This window comes from Buteo buteo, chromosome 10 (genome assembly GCF_964188355.1).
Source record: "Buteo buteo chromosome 10, bButBut1.hap1.1, whole genome shotgun sequence".
Taxonomy (NCBI): Eukaryota; Metazoa; Chordata; class Aves; order Accipitriformes; family Accipitridae; genus Buteo; species Buteo buteo.
Window position 1 is genome coordinate 44,492,782 of NC_134180.1, and position 13,641 is coordinate 44,506,422.

Consider the following 13,641-nt stretch of genomic DNA (forward strand, 5'->3'; position numbering starts at 1 on the left):
GCACGGAATTATTTTACAGAAGCACGGGGCTTGCAAGACCAAGGCCTTCAGTGTCGTGGGGTTTGAACCCCTGCACGGGTCCGAAGACGTGTAGGACTTCTGACCCTTCTGCGCGAGGGGAGAGACCTGCACAGCAGCAGCACGATGGGACCGCTGGGTCCAAGCACAGGCCTGCGGAGCAGCACCCAGCGCACCCTCGACCCTTCCCATGCCGCAGAGCAATGGTGGTGGCCCTGGGACACCCAGGCCAGCAGAGAAAGGCTGCTCCTTCTGGGAGACTCAGGCTCCAGCTCCCAGTTTTGTGGGACCACGTGCCTCACCCCCTCTCTCAGAGAGGCAGAGAAGTTAGGGTTGTCCACCCTGAGCATTCTTGTATTGGGTAGAAAGAAATACAAAAATGTGCCTTCAGATACTAATTTGAATTAGCCTCTTGAAATTTCTTTCTTTCTTAGGACAGAGGGACTGTGAAGGGATGTATGTGTATGAAAGCTGGTGTATGAATCCCTGCCTAATTGCCTGTTTATTTACCTAAATCCAGAAATGGACCCTCACAGTGCACTGAACAGAGCAGCAGAGAGAAGCATCCCCCCCCCCCCCGCCTTTGCTCTTTCAGGGCAATGCTGAATGCAAGTTTTGATGATTTTGCCCCAAATCCCATTTTACCCAATCAACATTTCATAGGAAAACCACGCTAACAACATCTGAAGCATGAAGCTATTGATGTCCTCAGTGAGACATGTACCTCCTCCTCAAATAAGTACTATCACTCAAAACACGCTGACGTTTATGCGGACGGACTTAACGAAGGCACTTGGCTTCAGCCAGTGCCTCTGCCCACACCGTCCCCAGCCCAGCGTGCTGCAGCACAGGCGGCAAGGCACGGGTTTTCCATTCCAGGAACGTGAGGGTCATCAGTGGTGTCCATCAGGAAGGGGCACTGCTGCTGTAAAAAGTCATCAATGCCCAGTGTTTTTCTCCATGGATGCTGAGCTTGAGAAATAAATATTGAAAGGAAAAAAGGAACTTGGATCCTATTGGAACAAGGGCCTTTCATAAAGTTTCTGGGAAAAATCTGCATTGCTCCACTGCTTCTCTCAGCAAACACGAGACTGGGTCAGTGGAGTAGAAAGTGCCCACCCTCCTCTCATCTAAATCACATTAAAATTTGGGTCTAACAGGTGTTGGTACAGTCAGAGCATCACCTTAGGACAGTAACTAAAACCAGAATCCACAACCAAATTAAGAATAAACGTACAAAAATAACACACTAGAGATATGCATTAAAAAGACCCATTTACAAATATACCTTTTAGTATCTGCATCTGCCTTGGCAATGTGCAGAAGATCAGCTGCTTAGCATTTGGATGGGAATTTTTTTCTGTGAACTGATGTGAAAATAGTGGAGCTCGATGCTCATCTTATTGATATGCTGGCCATCCCAAATTTCTCACCTCACTGCCCAAGTTGCTTGCTAAGGACCTGATCCAAAGCCTACTGAAATAAATAGAAGTTTTTCCATTAACTGAGTGGACTTTGGATGGAGCCCTGCCTCTTGCAGGGACCGTTGCTGAAAGCCATCGCTGTATAGGAATTGGGTCATGTTTTTATGAACTGGTTCAATAATATTCTCACTCTGAGCCCTCAAAGCACAACGCACGAAAGAGATTGTTTTTATACAGTTTTAATCATAAACCTTAGTATCTATAAACAGAGAATATATTCTCTTTCCCCCACCTCTGAAAGGTCAGATATCCATCACAAACCCCTCACTGCAGCACAAGCTCATACCAGCCTCGGTTTCCAGGGCTTGCTCCTGATTTATCGCTCCTCTGGCTGCCCAGGTTACGTTTACAGTATGCTGTCCACGCAGGCTATGATATAGATCCGGAAGGATAAATATTGAGGTTCCCATATGGCTGCTCCGTATCCAGGACTTCTGGAGCGGTGAATGATGTTCCCATTACTCCAGAGCACTCCGCTCTCCCAAATCGCTCCAGCCGACTGTGCAACACAAACTCACGCACGGCACGTTGCAGCAGCATACTCAATCACGGGCGACACTGCATACACAGCAGTTCTCTTATTGTCTACGGGAAATAACTGATGTTTTATCCTTTTTCCACCAGCATTTTCCTTAGTCTGATTTTCAAATACAGTCCTCCTTGCAGAGTCCACGACCAGCTGCTGCACATCAAAAAGAGTCAAACTATTGTAGAGTTGAGCTGAATAATTAAACAAGTGAGACAGCATAAAAAAAAAAAGAACTTTAAGTGAAGCTGGCCTAGATTCAGCATCAGAATATCAATTTGAAAGCACAAGGCCAAAACCCGCATCCTACAAGGCCTTACAGCTATCAAGATGCATCTCTGAATTCCTGCAGAGGGGATCAGCTTTCTACTTAAACTTCGTCACATCCTCCTCACAGGAGATCCGCTTTTAACTTGGAGATGTCTCTGACTTCCACTGTAAATGACTGCAACTGCATAGTGTAAGAGTAGTAATTGCAATGCCAGACTTTGGCAGTTTAAGAGAACTGCATCAAATGCTAACAAATAGTTCACTCTTCTTCCTGCATAAGTTAAGTGTATGCAGTAGTCTAATTGTGCAGAAAAAAAGATACCAGGACCCACGTCCGTCCACGGGATGTATTGGCAGACTTGTATCACGTAATCAGCTCCATAGACTGCAGTCTGACCTCTTCTTCCTCCTCTCCCTCCTCTCCTACAAAACAAGGCGTGCAGGGCACTTGTTGTCAGTAACAGGCATCTGTCTGAATTCCAAAGTTATGCGCATACGAAATCAAATCTACTGATCCCAGGTGAATTGGCTATAATAACTCTCTACGTTGACATCACTAAGAGTAAGATTGCAGCTGTCTAAGTAGCACTTCAGCTGCTTACAGAGGAGAAAGAACTCGTGCAGGGAACCCAGAGATGTGCTCTGGCTTCGACTGAGCCAGAGGCAGGTGAAGGAACAGAAGGAGCATGGCTGTGTCCCATTCCCTCCCGTCTGCAAGCTCTTTGAAACTTTTGGTACTTTTCTGTGGCTCAGGCCTGATTTCCCGTGCGCTGAGATGGGACAAGACAGTGATGTGACTGCACGCGCTTGAGTCCCCACCGACCCCGCGGTTTGGTTTGCCTGCTGCTGGTGGGACGACCGTCTGCTCTGACCCTCTGCCTAACGCGGGCCACGGGATTCCCCGGACACCAAGTGCCTCCACAGAAGCCACAGCCCCCGGAGGAGCTGAACAACGAGCTAAAAGCAGAGCTCTTGGTCGTGTTAGTCCTGGCACATTTTCTGTGCACAGGCGGCATGGCTCTGCTGCTTTGAGGGGTCATATGCTAAACAGGAGAGTGAGCCAGTCTGGCTCAGTCTGTCCTACCAGTACAGAATTTTCCTCTAGAGAAATACGTACAGTCAACTTCAAGCCAAATCTGAACCTCACCACAAAATAAAGTGCACATTGGTAATTGCATTAGTCTCTCAGGGATGATGTTAAACAGGATTGACCAGAGAAAGCGAAATGGGACAGCTAGGATATAAGTGTATTTTACACTGTAAATATTTATAATATCAATATACTAGAGCATTAAAGGAAACATAAAACTCCCTTGGACAACGGAGGCAATATTTTCAACACTTCCAAAAGAGTGAGAACTAATGATCAAAAGCTTTCTGCAAGTTGAAAGTCTCACATTTTCTGGGCATATGTCTCAGGTGACTTTTTCATACCTGCAAAATGTATTTGTCAGGAAATTGGTTCCTCGGAAGGAAACACTCAAATTTACCAGTTCCTGGTTTGGGGAATTTGTCCTCCATCTGTGAGAAACATGGCTGACTCACGCAGCTGGAAGAAGAGCCATGGAGGAGAGAAAAATCAAAGACTGATGAATCCTGTGGGGAATCACTGCAATCCACAGCACAGCTGTCAAAGACCTGGATTTACTCTCCAAGGCCTGAGCACCTACTTTGTCTCCAGGGAAATCAGTATTTTGATCAAGCCTTTTGCTAATAGCAGTCCTTAATGCATGCATTTCCTCTCGCGAATGTATTGCAGTATGTGCTTCCCAGGGTGTCCAAAATGGTCTGATAGCATCAGGTTTTCAGCGTGAGACGTTTTAGCAGCAGTGGGAAAGGCCACCTCTCCTGGTAACCCCGCATGACTGGCTGGTTTGTCGCTCAGGCTTCACTTCTTCTTGTCTTTTTTTTTTTTATTTGTTCCCTCTTCTTCAACACTCATGGAAGTTTGTCTGTTGTGTTATCCATTCCTGTAATTATTTCCATCCACAGGACAGAAGAGATTGCACTGCACATCATTTCCTAACTTTGGAGTTAGGAGCAGGGACTTTTTTACACCGTATAATTTCCAGCATGATGTGGCACTTGCTCAGCATCCCTGGGTCACATACGTGTCTGCAGTCCCCTCAGCAAACCTGGGTACGCTTAGCCAATGGCAGACAGCTCTTCCCTTCTGTACCATCCTCATACATAAAACACCTCAGTCTCACCTCTTCTTATCCCTCAATTATAGTTGCAGTATTTCCTTGTGGGAGAGTTACTGTGATTTTCCCTTTGGCTCACAGCATAACCGCTTCAGACCTGATTTCATTTCTGCTGCCCCTCAAAGAAAGAGCGGGGAAGACGGCAAACAAACTGGCTGCAGCAGGGTGTTTCTAGTGCATTTATTCTGTTAGTAACTGCTCTATTTTATGCCTCATGAATCCTCTTGTTCTGCATCATCTCCTTGGAAGACAACCCCGGGCATGGGGCACCGAAAGAGCCACAGATGAAAACAACCACGGCTGCCGATGCTCTGCCCCGCAGGACGATGGACGACCACCACCCAGCCCCCTCGACCCTCCAGCAAATGCTTGTTTCATGGCCTTTTCCCGATGCAAATTTCTGGTGCTTTGAAATCGCCCAGAAAGGCATGATACTTCATCTTTCCCCTAAAACTGCAATCAAATGATAAATGGTACCTTTTCTGAAAGGATCTGCCTACCCTGTTCTGTCACAGCCTTCTCCTGTGAGAAGATGCCTGTGACTGAGCAATGCCATGGGGATAAATTACTTGGAAGACCACGGCTTCGTCAACCCAGCCTGCCAAACACCCTTCCCGGGTCCCCTGCGAGAGCCGCACGGCTGGGTACAGGCACGCACAGGCAGTGCAGACCCTGAGCCTTCTGCTGGGTGGGACGGGGGTACCCCGCGCGGCTCACCCGACAGCATCTCTGTCCAGGACTGCCTGCCCTCCTCTCACAGAGGAGTTTCTTTTTGTTCTCAGACATAACACCAGCTGAAGTAATCCGGTACGGTAACGTTCATGATGAAAGATGTTTCTCAGTCAGAAAACCTCCACAGCACAGGATCTACCAGCCTATAAAAATGTGAGTTTTAATTTGTAACCATGTCTGCGTAAGAGCCGACAAAAAATTTAAGTGAGGAAAGGATAAAGATGTTAACATCCTCTCTCAAGGGTTTTCTGTGTCTAATTTAATAGTTTTTAGCTTTTTAAAGCATTTGCCAGCACAGTTTTCTCACTTCAGCTGGGCACAGCTTGTGACCTCCATCCAAGTAATGTCAAATCATAATGTGATACACTCATGAGCGTACAAATAAAAGCCTGTTGTCTCTTTCTCAGCTTTCTGGACACCATTTGCAAATGCAGCCTTGGCAGGCGAATAAGCCCGGTGGGAACTGCCGCTGATCCGGACCCTGCAGCTGCAGCTGACCCAGCATTTCCTACCTGATTTCCATCTGGGGTGAAACAGCAGTTTGGGCGCATCTGCCCGGCCGCGGGGAAGAGCCTGTCGCAGCCGGGGTGGATGCCCATCGCCGCGGGGGACGCGGAGCGCAGGCAGCCGTGGTCCCCGTGCCGGGGATCCCCCACGGCAGTGCCGAGCGTGCAGGCAGCCAGGAGTTTTGCACACGATTTTGCAATAATCCTGGTGTCTAGGAACAACCTAGGCACGATGTATCCCAAGATGATATAGCCTAGGATTGCACGGACACATGAAAAAAAACCCTGCCGGGTAAAAATGACAAGGTGGGATGAAGAAGGGAAGAAGAGAAATCTCACACCCCCAAAATGAAGTAAATTACAAGAGAGACAACAAATTCCAGATTATTCATATTTAAATAGGAGCTAGATACCTAACTGCAGACTAATTTCACTTGCTGAGATCAGATCCACAGACAACTAGACAGAAAAAAAGCTTTTTTTACATCTTTATCTTTAGCAGGCAAGAAAATTAGCTCCCAATTTAGGTATCCTTACAAGGGACTGCTGTGCTGAACTATGAAACTCTTCTCATTGTTATGCCTTGACTCAGCATTTTGAATAATTCAAGTATTTTGCCATCGTGTGTATCCGCTGGGAGAGGTACCAGCATTTCTCCACCACGCCTGAGAAAAACCTTACATGTGTCATGTGGATTTCGGTTTTTTCCTTACAAGGGTTGAAGAAGAGGGAACTTCAGAGATATGCGCTTTTAATTTCCGTCACTTTAATCAGTTTGCATCATCAGCGTCCCAGTTCCAGAATTAAGAGTAAACTCTGACTGGTGAGTCAACCCTCAGCGTGCGCCTCGTAGGAAACAAAGTTGTCATGTGAAATCGGGAACAGGTTTTCAGCATCCTTTACGTTTACAGTGTCTCTAATTCTGCATTGTCCTGGCAGAGAGATTAAAACAACCAAAATCCATTACAAGCCCTTAATTGTCATTTTCTCCAGAAAATAGATGTTTGTATGCATGAGTCATAATAGTCACCATTCATTTCGATGGCGTTCTTGTGCTGCTAACTTTAAATAAACAGCAATGTTTTGATAAAGTTTGCAAAAGCATAATTAGTGCTACAGGCACAATATTTTCAGATTTCAAATGCTTGTTCTCCAGCTGTACATTTTAGATTTATAATTTCAAAAACAGCTGATCACAGGCTCCACTGAAGCTCAAGATTTGGGGGGTTTGGGCTTAATGGCATTCAAAACCTTATTAAAATACATGCACACAGAGAGATGCAGTACATATTTCTCCATTTTCTTTGTTACTCACATCTGTCACAACCTAAAGAAGTGAGAAAGAAAGAAAAACCTAATATAAACACAGACTTTAACATTAATTCTGTTGGGATTACATAGTATGTAATCCTTTTTTCATGCAGTTTTTTATTTCTTTAATGGACCAAAACACACTGAAGTAAGAGTTGCTCTTTCAGAACAGATGAAAAGGAAATATTGCAGTAACGGACGACAAGGCGAGACAAGAGGAGAAGACCACGATAGGTGCATCTTGCTAACAGGTCCCAGCTGCAAGGCGGAGGAGAAGAGATTTCACCCGGTGCTCATGGGATGTGGGGGCACAAGGGCTGACACAGTTCAGTGCTACGAGGATTGCAAACTCCTTGAAAGCCAGAGCTTTTGTGGCCGTAAGGCCCCATGATGTCAGTTATAATCAACCTCCTCGTGGAGAAACAGACCACTACAGTGTGCTCTTTTTCAAACAAATTCAATATTTTGCTGGTTAGCTTGACTTTTAGATTTATTTCCCAAATGACTAACTCGTAAGAGCTTTCTTTATATACAGTGACTGCTATTCTTAGGCTTTAGGAGCAGTGTAGGTTCTGCTCAGGCTATAGTGAAACAGCAAGTAATTTTTTATTTATTTTACTCTCTTAAAATGTCAAGATTTAATACAGCTTCAAGCTTAGCTCAGCTGTTTCAGCGCAAGAGCTCCATACCTGTTTGCCAAAGCCGGACTTTCTGACAGCCCCGGCATAAATCCAACCACAGGGAGATGAGGTCTTTCCCCAGCCGGGAGAAATTCCCACGGCACTGGTACGGATGTTCGGTGATGCTGTTTGTCCCCTTAGGGTCCAGATGAACTTATTTTAGAGCTGTAAACCAGCCTTTTTCCAAGGGTGGTGCGATGGAGCTTTTCAAGAGGCACAAGTGCATTTCTTTGCTGCTCTGTTCACTTCAGTTTTAGAACAAGGCACAAGCTTTCCATTCCAAGAGACTAAACAAAGAGTAAACTCAAGAGTAAACTCAAGAGAGTAAACAAAGTACATTTAACCATAAACTGTCTGCATTTTTTAAAGCTGCTGCGGGTATTGCAGGTGCAGTTTCCCCCCACAGGGCTGGTACAGCAGCACAGGCAATTGCATCTTCTGCCTGTGCGTGCGGAGCTGTGGACCACCACCCCGAGCGCCTGGGTGAGCCCACACGAGCAGGGAAAGAACCTGAGCGTGGACCAGCCGGGGCCCAGCAAGTGTTTCTGTCCTCAAAGGCGACTCGGGAGAATTGACTCTGACTTTATTGCAGTCTCAGTGGCATTGCTTTTATGGCCTTTCCCACCCTGCAGAACCTGAGGGCAGTAAATCCTCACCGCTACAGAGCACCACCCTGACACCTGAAGATAGCAGAATAGCAATATCTGCGATTTCATTATTGTGCGGAGAAGGTTATATTACGTACCTAAAAGGAAGCCGCTGCCTCTGCTGAGGGTGCGTGGGGCTGTGGCCACGACAGGTTACACTGAGGGTCTGCATATGCCTCCAGACAGGGCAGAGATCCCTGCGGTTTACAGTCCTCCCTCAGAAAACACAATGTCATTTGGGTTTCTGCACTTGAAATGGCAGCATCCTGCAATGTCTTGCCTGCAACACCTGGCACTGTTCGGGCTCTCGGGCAGGCTGGGCAGTCCAATTCCTAATGTGCAGTGTTGGAAGCTCCCTTCATTTTAATTTAACATCAATTTTATAGTTCGTTATCTCAATCGAATCCAAACAGACTTTTCTATAGGCATTCACCAGGCTATTTCTTTCTACAAAATTATAGCAGTTTGGGTTATAGTAATTTACTGTGTTTCACATTGGGAATTCTCTGTATCTTTCAGAGAGCAAGCTCTGGGTTTACCTATGCCTACTGGTTTTTGCTTTTTTAAATCAGCCAGTGACCATTAAGCCTAGCTGGTCCTTAGTTCATGCAAGCTGCTGTTTTCCAGAGCAAACAACAGAAGTTTTGACCAGATTTATTTCCTGCACTAGCTAAGGTAAATAGCAATTACTTTTGAAAACCACGTATTTCCTTGTATTTATATTTGTATTTGAAACCTACGACTGTTTTCTTTGTGCCGGCCACAAGTCCCCTGGAAGGGCAGTGCTCTTGGAAAGGCTGAGCTCCTGTTTTCTGGCAGCCCGGGGGTTCTGTGCTGCTTCTGGGGGCTTAGAGGAGGTTGGGCTGCAAAACTGCACGAAAGACTAACAGAAAAAACATGCACTTCAGAAAGGTGCTGACAGCATCAAGGGAAGAGGCAGTCTGGAGGTGCATTCAAACCAATAAAAGCTTGGAGAAAGCAGAAACCTCAACAGATGTTACCCTAAACCAGAAATGTTTTCATTTCCAGAAAAGCTTCCAACTTGGATAAGCCATGCTTTTTCTCCTCTAGCTTTGATCCATCTTTAATCTGAAAAATAAGATAAAACATTGAAATTGCTCCACAAGTATTGCATTAATGTACTAATGTGCTAGTGAGGATGCCACAGAAGATTTACTCATCAATGCTTTAAGGTTTTATAGATCACACCTAACATCTACGACCGTTCCTAGACTATAAATTCCAATAATTTGGGAGCAGTTTAGCACTGCAGCAGAAATGGAGAAAATGAATGCCTCCGAACAAAAGAGCCTTAACAAACCACACAGATTTTCAAAGCAGGCTGTGTTAGAGGTTAGCTATGCGCCTTCATTTGCTATAGCAACGGACACTTTAGCTGGAATGTGTACGATGTCACAGCATTTTCGGCTTCTTTTTTATTTTTTTTTCCTGTAACCTCTCAGACGGCCTGGAAGTCCATAAGCATCTCTTAATAGACTCTTGTTATGAAAATGCCTTCCTGGGAAACATCTAGAGATAAAGATCTTTCACTCAGGAAAAAAAAAAAATCCAACACCCAAAACCAAACAAACAGAATGGGCTTTCTCTGGTGCAACTGCAAAGCAATTTGGTATGCAATTAGTCAGAAAGAAAGACAATGTTCTGTTCTTATTTATTTTTTAAGCTAACAAAGGAGAATCTGGTGCATGCTTTTTGTAGTCCAAGCACTTCAAAAAGCAAAAATATCCAACTATTTTAGCAGACATGACAGAACAAGCAAAGGTCACCAAAGTGACTTTTTCGTTTCCATAGCAGAGGGTTGTCCTCAGAAATGAGATTTGTTTATTTTGGGTTTGCCTTCTTTCTCAGACCATTTCGTTGGGGGTTTCTGACCCCCTGGGTCTGGGCAGCTGTGTTTGCGATGCAGGCGATGGTTGCGAGCCCGCGGTCTCCCTGGGTGCTGCATCCCACCTCGCTCCCTGCGCGCCCAGGGGCGGCAGCACCAGGCTCCCAGCGGGAGCGAGCGGCTTTTCCACAAATGCCATTTTTTGGACCTTTCCAGTAGCAGGTTGCGTAGCGAGGAATGCATGCTTTCTGGTGCAGATCCGTGATGCCGCTGAGAAGTAAAATCATGACCAGCTCCCCACAGCAGCCTGCCACAGAGCTTTTCAATTCAAAACACTGAAAATTACAGAGAGAGGGAGGTTAATAAAAACTGCAGGGCCTGCAGCAGAGGGGGTCGGGCTGTCAGCTGCTGTAAACACGCTCTGCATGGAAGTTCATAACTGCAGAGGATCTGGCCATTATTTTTTATGAAAATTACTTTCTAAATGGTGGCTTATTGAGATATTTATTGGCAGTAAATATTCAAATGAACACAGAAGGCTAGTAAATTTGGTTCTTCAGAAAATTTGTACTGATTTGCAGCATTAATAAATACAAATACCAAATAGCTACCCAATTGCAAACTGAAGCTCCTTTATTCCATTTTTCATTGTTTGTTGGCTTGACAGACTTCAACAACCTAATCTGCAATATTGTGGTAACTCATTTTTTAACTTATCTCTGCCTGATATCCATTTTATAAAAACATACATGGCTTAGTCATAAAGGTTTCCCATAGTCTCCCAAATCAAGGGAAAGGAAGATAAAAAATAAAGTTCTTAAAAACTGATTTTCAGAAGATGAAATTAGCTCACTGAGTTGAAAAATAACTTAAAAAATGTTTAAGGTTGACTTGGAACAAAGTATTCACTACTGCCACCAAAGTAAAAATAATAGGGGATACGCTTTCTGTAATATAAACGTCGGAAATGTCTAAAGACAACATGTTTGAAAAAAGAAAGCATCATCTGAAGAAAAGTTCTGAGATTGTCTTGATTTGTGAACAGCACACTTGATAGACAATTTGACAAAGCACACATTAATTTGGTTTTAACTTTTTATTCTTTTAAAGCAGAAAAAATACGGGTTGAAAAACTTTATCCACCTCCACTGTGAGATTTGCAGTGAAATACTGAACCTTGTGCTGTCATCAGTACATCAAAATTGTGCTGAAACATTAGAAGCAGCACAGAGCAGACCGACAAGAATAATTTGCATCTGGAAACCTTGCAGTAAAAGATTTGAGAAGATCGACAATTCATTTCATTCTGAAATGTTCAGAAGGTGACTTAAACTGATAGTAGAGGACTCTTAGCGCACAAAACCGTCTTCACGTTATGAAGAAATGAGACAATTGTGAATAAATCAAAATGGATTTTTTTTTTCTAAACAAGGAAAAGGAAAAGGGCTTCAGGAAGGATTTTCAGGTTTAATTTTAAAGTGTCTGTTATGCAAGAGGTCAAACTAGGTGACCACGGCAGACACTTTTGCCGAATAATCCACACATCTGTTAACAGAGAGATGTTTAACCTGTTTCCTACTACTCAGATTTAAAAGCATTATATATTATTAAAACTAGTGTTTTAACTGGACAAAATTTAAGGTGTTACTAAAATCAAAACTGGCAACAAACACCAAGAAATACTGCAATAAATCTTTCAGCTTCAGGAAGGAGGATATTTAGTAGCTGTTACTGCATATTGCTGAGGAATTGACCACCTCCAGTATTACCAAAAAAGAAGATCCACCCCAAGCGATGCTTTGGGGGTTGTCCAGCACCAAACTTCAGAGGTCTGCACTGCAGCCAACGGGCACTGAAACAGAAAAATCTTCCAGGAATCGATCAGAAAAGACTGCTATCTGAATTACACTGTGTAAATCCCACACATTTCACCAGCTTTGGGCAAATTAACACAGGTCTGTGACAGTTTCAACGACCTGAAGCTGGTCCTTGACATCAACTGAGGCAGCAAACGCTATGAGCTGATGCTTACAGCAAGCCACACCGGTCACGGGTACACCGGCACTGTTTTTGGATGGGAGTTTGCAATATGTATTGGAGCACCACAGCGGTAATGCTGACCGTGTCAGAGAGCAACGCTGCCCGGCGAGCGGGGGGAGCTGCACAAAGACCCGCGATGGTCGGAGACGGAGCAGGAGATGTCCTCGCACACCCACAGCCGGGAGCAGGGGCTGGGCGCAGCGGGGACTCCCGAGGGGGTCTGCCAGCTGTAACATCCCTTCATCTCCTGCTCTGACAACGGGGGACGAGCCCAGCGCCCTCCCAAACCCCTGCTCAGCGTGGCACGCTGCAGGCGGGCAGCGTGGGAACTGGCGCGATGCCAGCCCCTCCTTGGGACCAGTGCCACCACCATAGGGACCTCGTCAGCCGTCGGTACCATGGCACAGGGAAAGGCAGAGGATGGCAGAAACCACCGGGTTCAGAGCTCTATGCTTACTCAGTAAAATGGCCCAATCCTGAAAGCCGTGGTTTCCTCGCTCGCTTTTTGCAAGCAGAGAGTGACAGATGCATATGTGATGCAAAGGAACAGCAAGTACTTTTTGTAATACTTACCCTAAACTCACACACAAAACTAGTAAATAAAAGTATCTCATGTCCTTTCTCACAATCAGCAGTGACACGTAGCTCGTTTCAGAAATAATCCTTACCACATCGAGCGGTCCAGCCCCACCACCAGCACAGCTGCTGGAAAAGGGACCATGAGGGCTCATAAGGATCAGTAATGGGAGCACCACATATTTCACACCTCAATAATAAAACAGTGTAGAAAGGGTCTGAACTCTTCAGTTTCACAGGCACTTAAGGAGCTTAGAGGAAATTAAAGGATATTATAGAAATATGAATTATAAAGAAGGAAATACTAAAGGATTTTTCCTCCATTATGTCCCACAATTATTTTAATTCCTCTCTAAAGGCAAGAGGCTTAGTGTGATCACAGTAAATCACCGAGGAGTGTTTGTCGGGAGCACCAAAGTGGGTGCTGGGTCCAAGCCCTCAGAAACCAAATCCCAGCCCGGCGCTGGCTCCCGCTGCCCTTGGACCGGCGGCTGTGCCGTCAGAGGGATGGATCACCGGCACCGGCTCAGCATCTGCCCACCTGAGACACCAGCACCAGAAATGCATACTCACACTGGTAAGAAGCTCTTTTCTTAATCCACACAACACCATTGTGGGACAAAGGCATAAAATTAAAGGCGTTCCTCCTCCTTTTCATAGCCTCTCATTTCCTACACATTCAAGGCCATCTTTTAATTATGTACACAAGAGAAATGCAACATCTGAAAGGACAGGGTTGAAGAGAAACAGATGCAAAAGGGAAGGTCTTGAATCTATTAACTAAAATATCAATATGGTCTA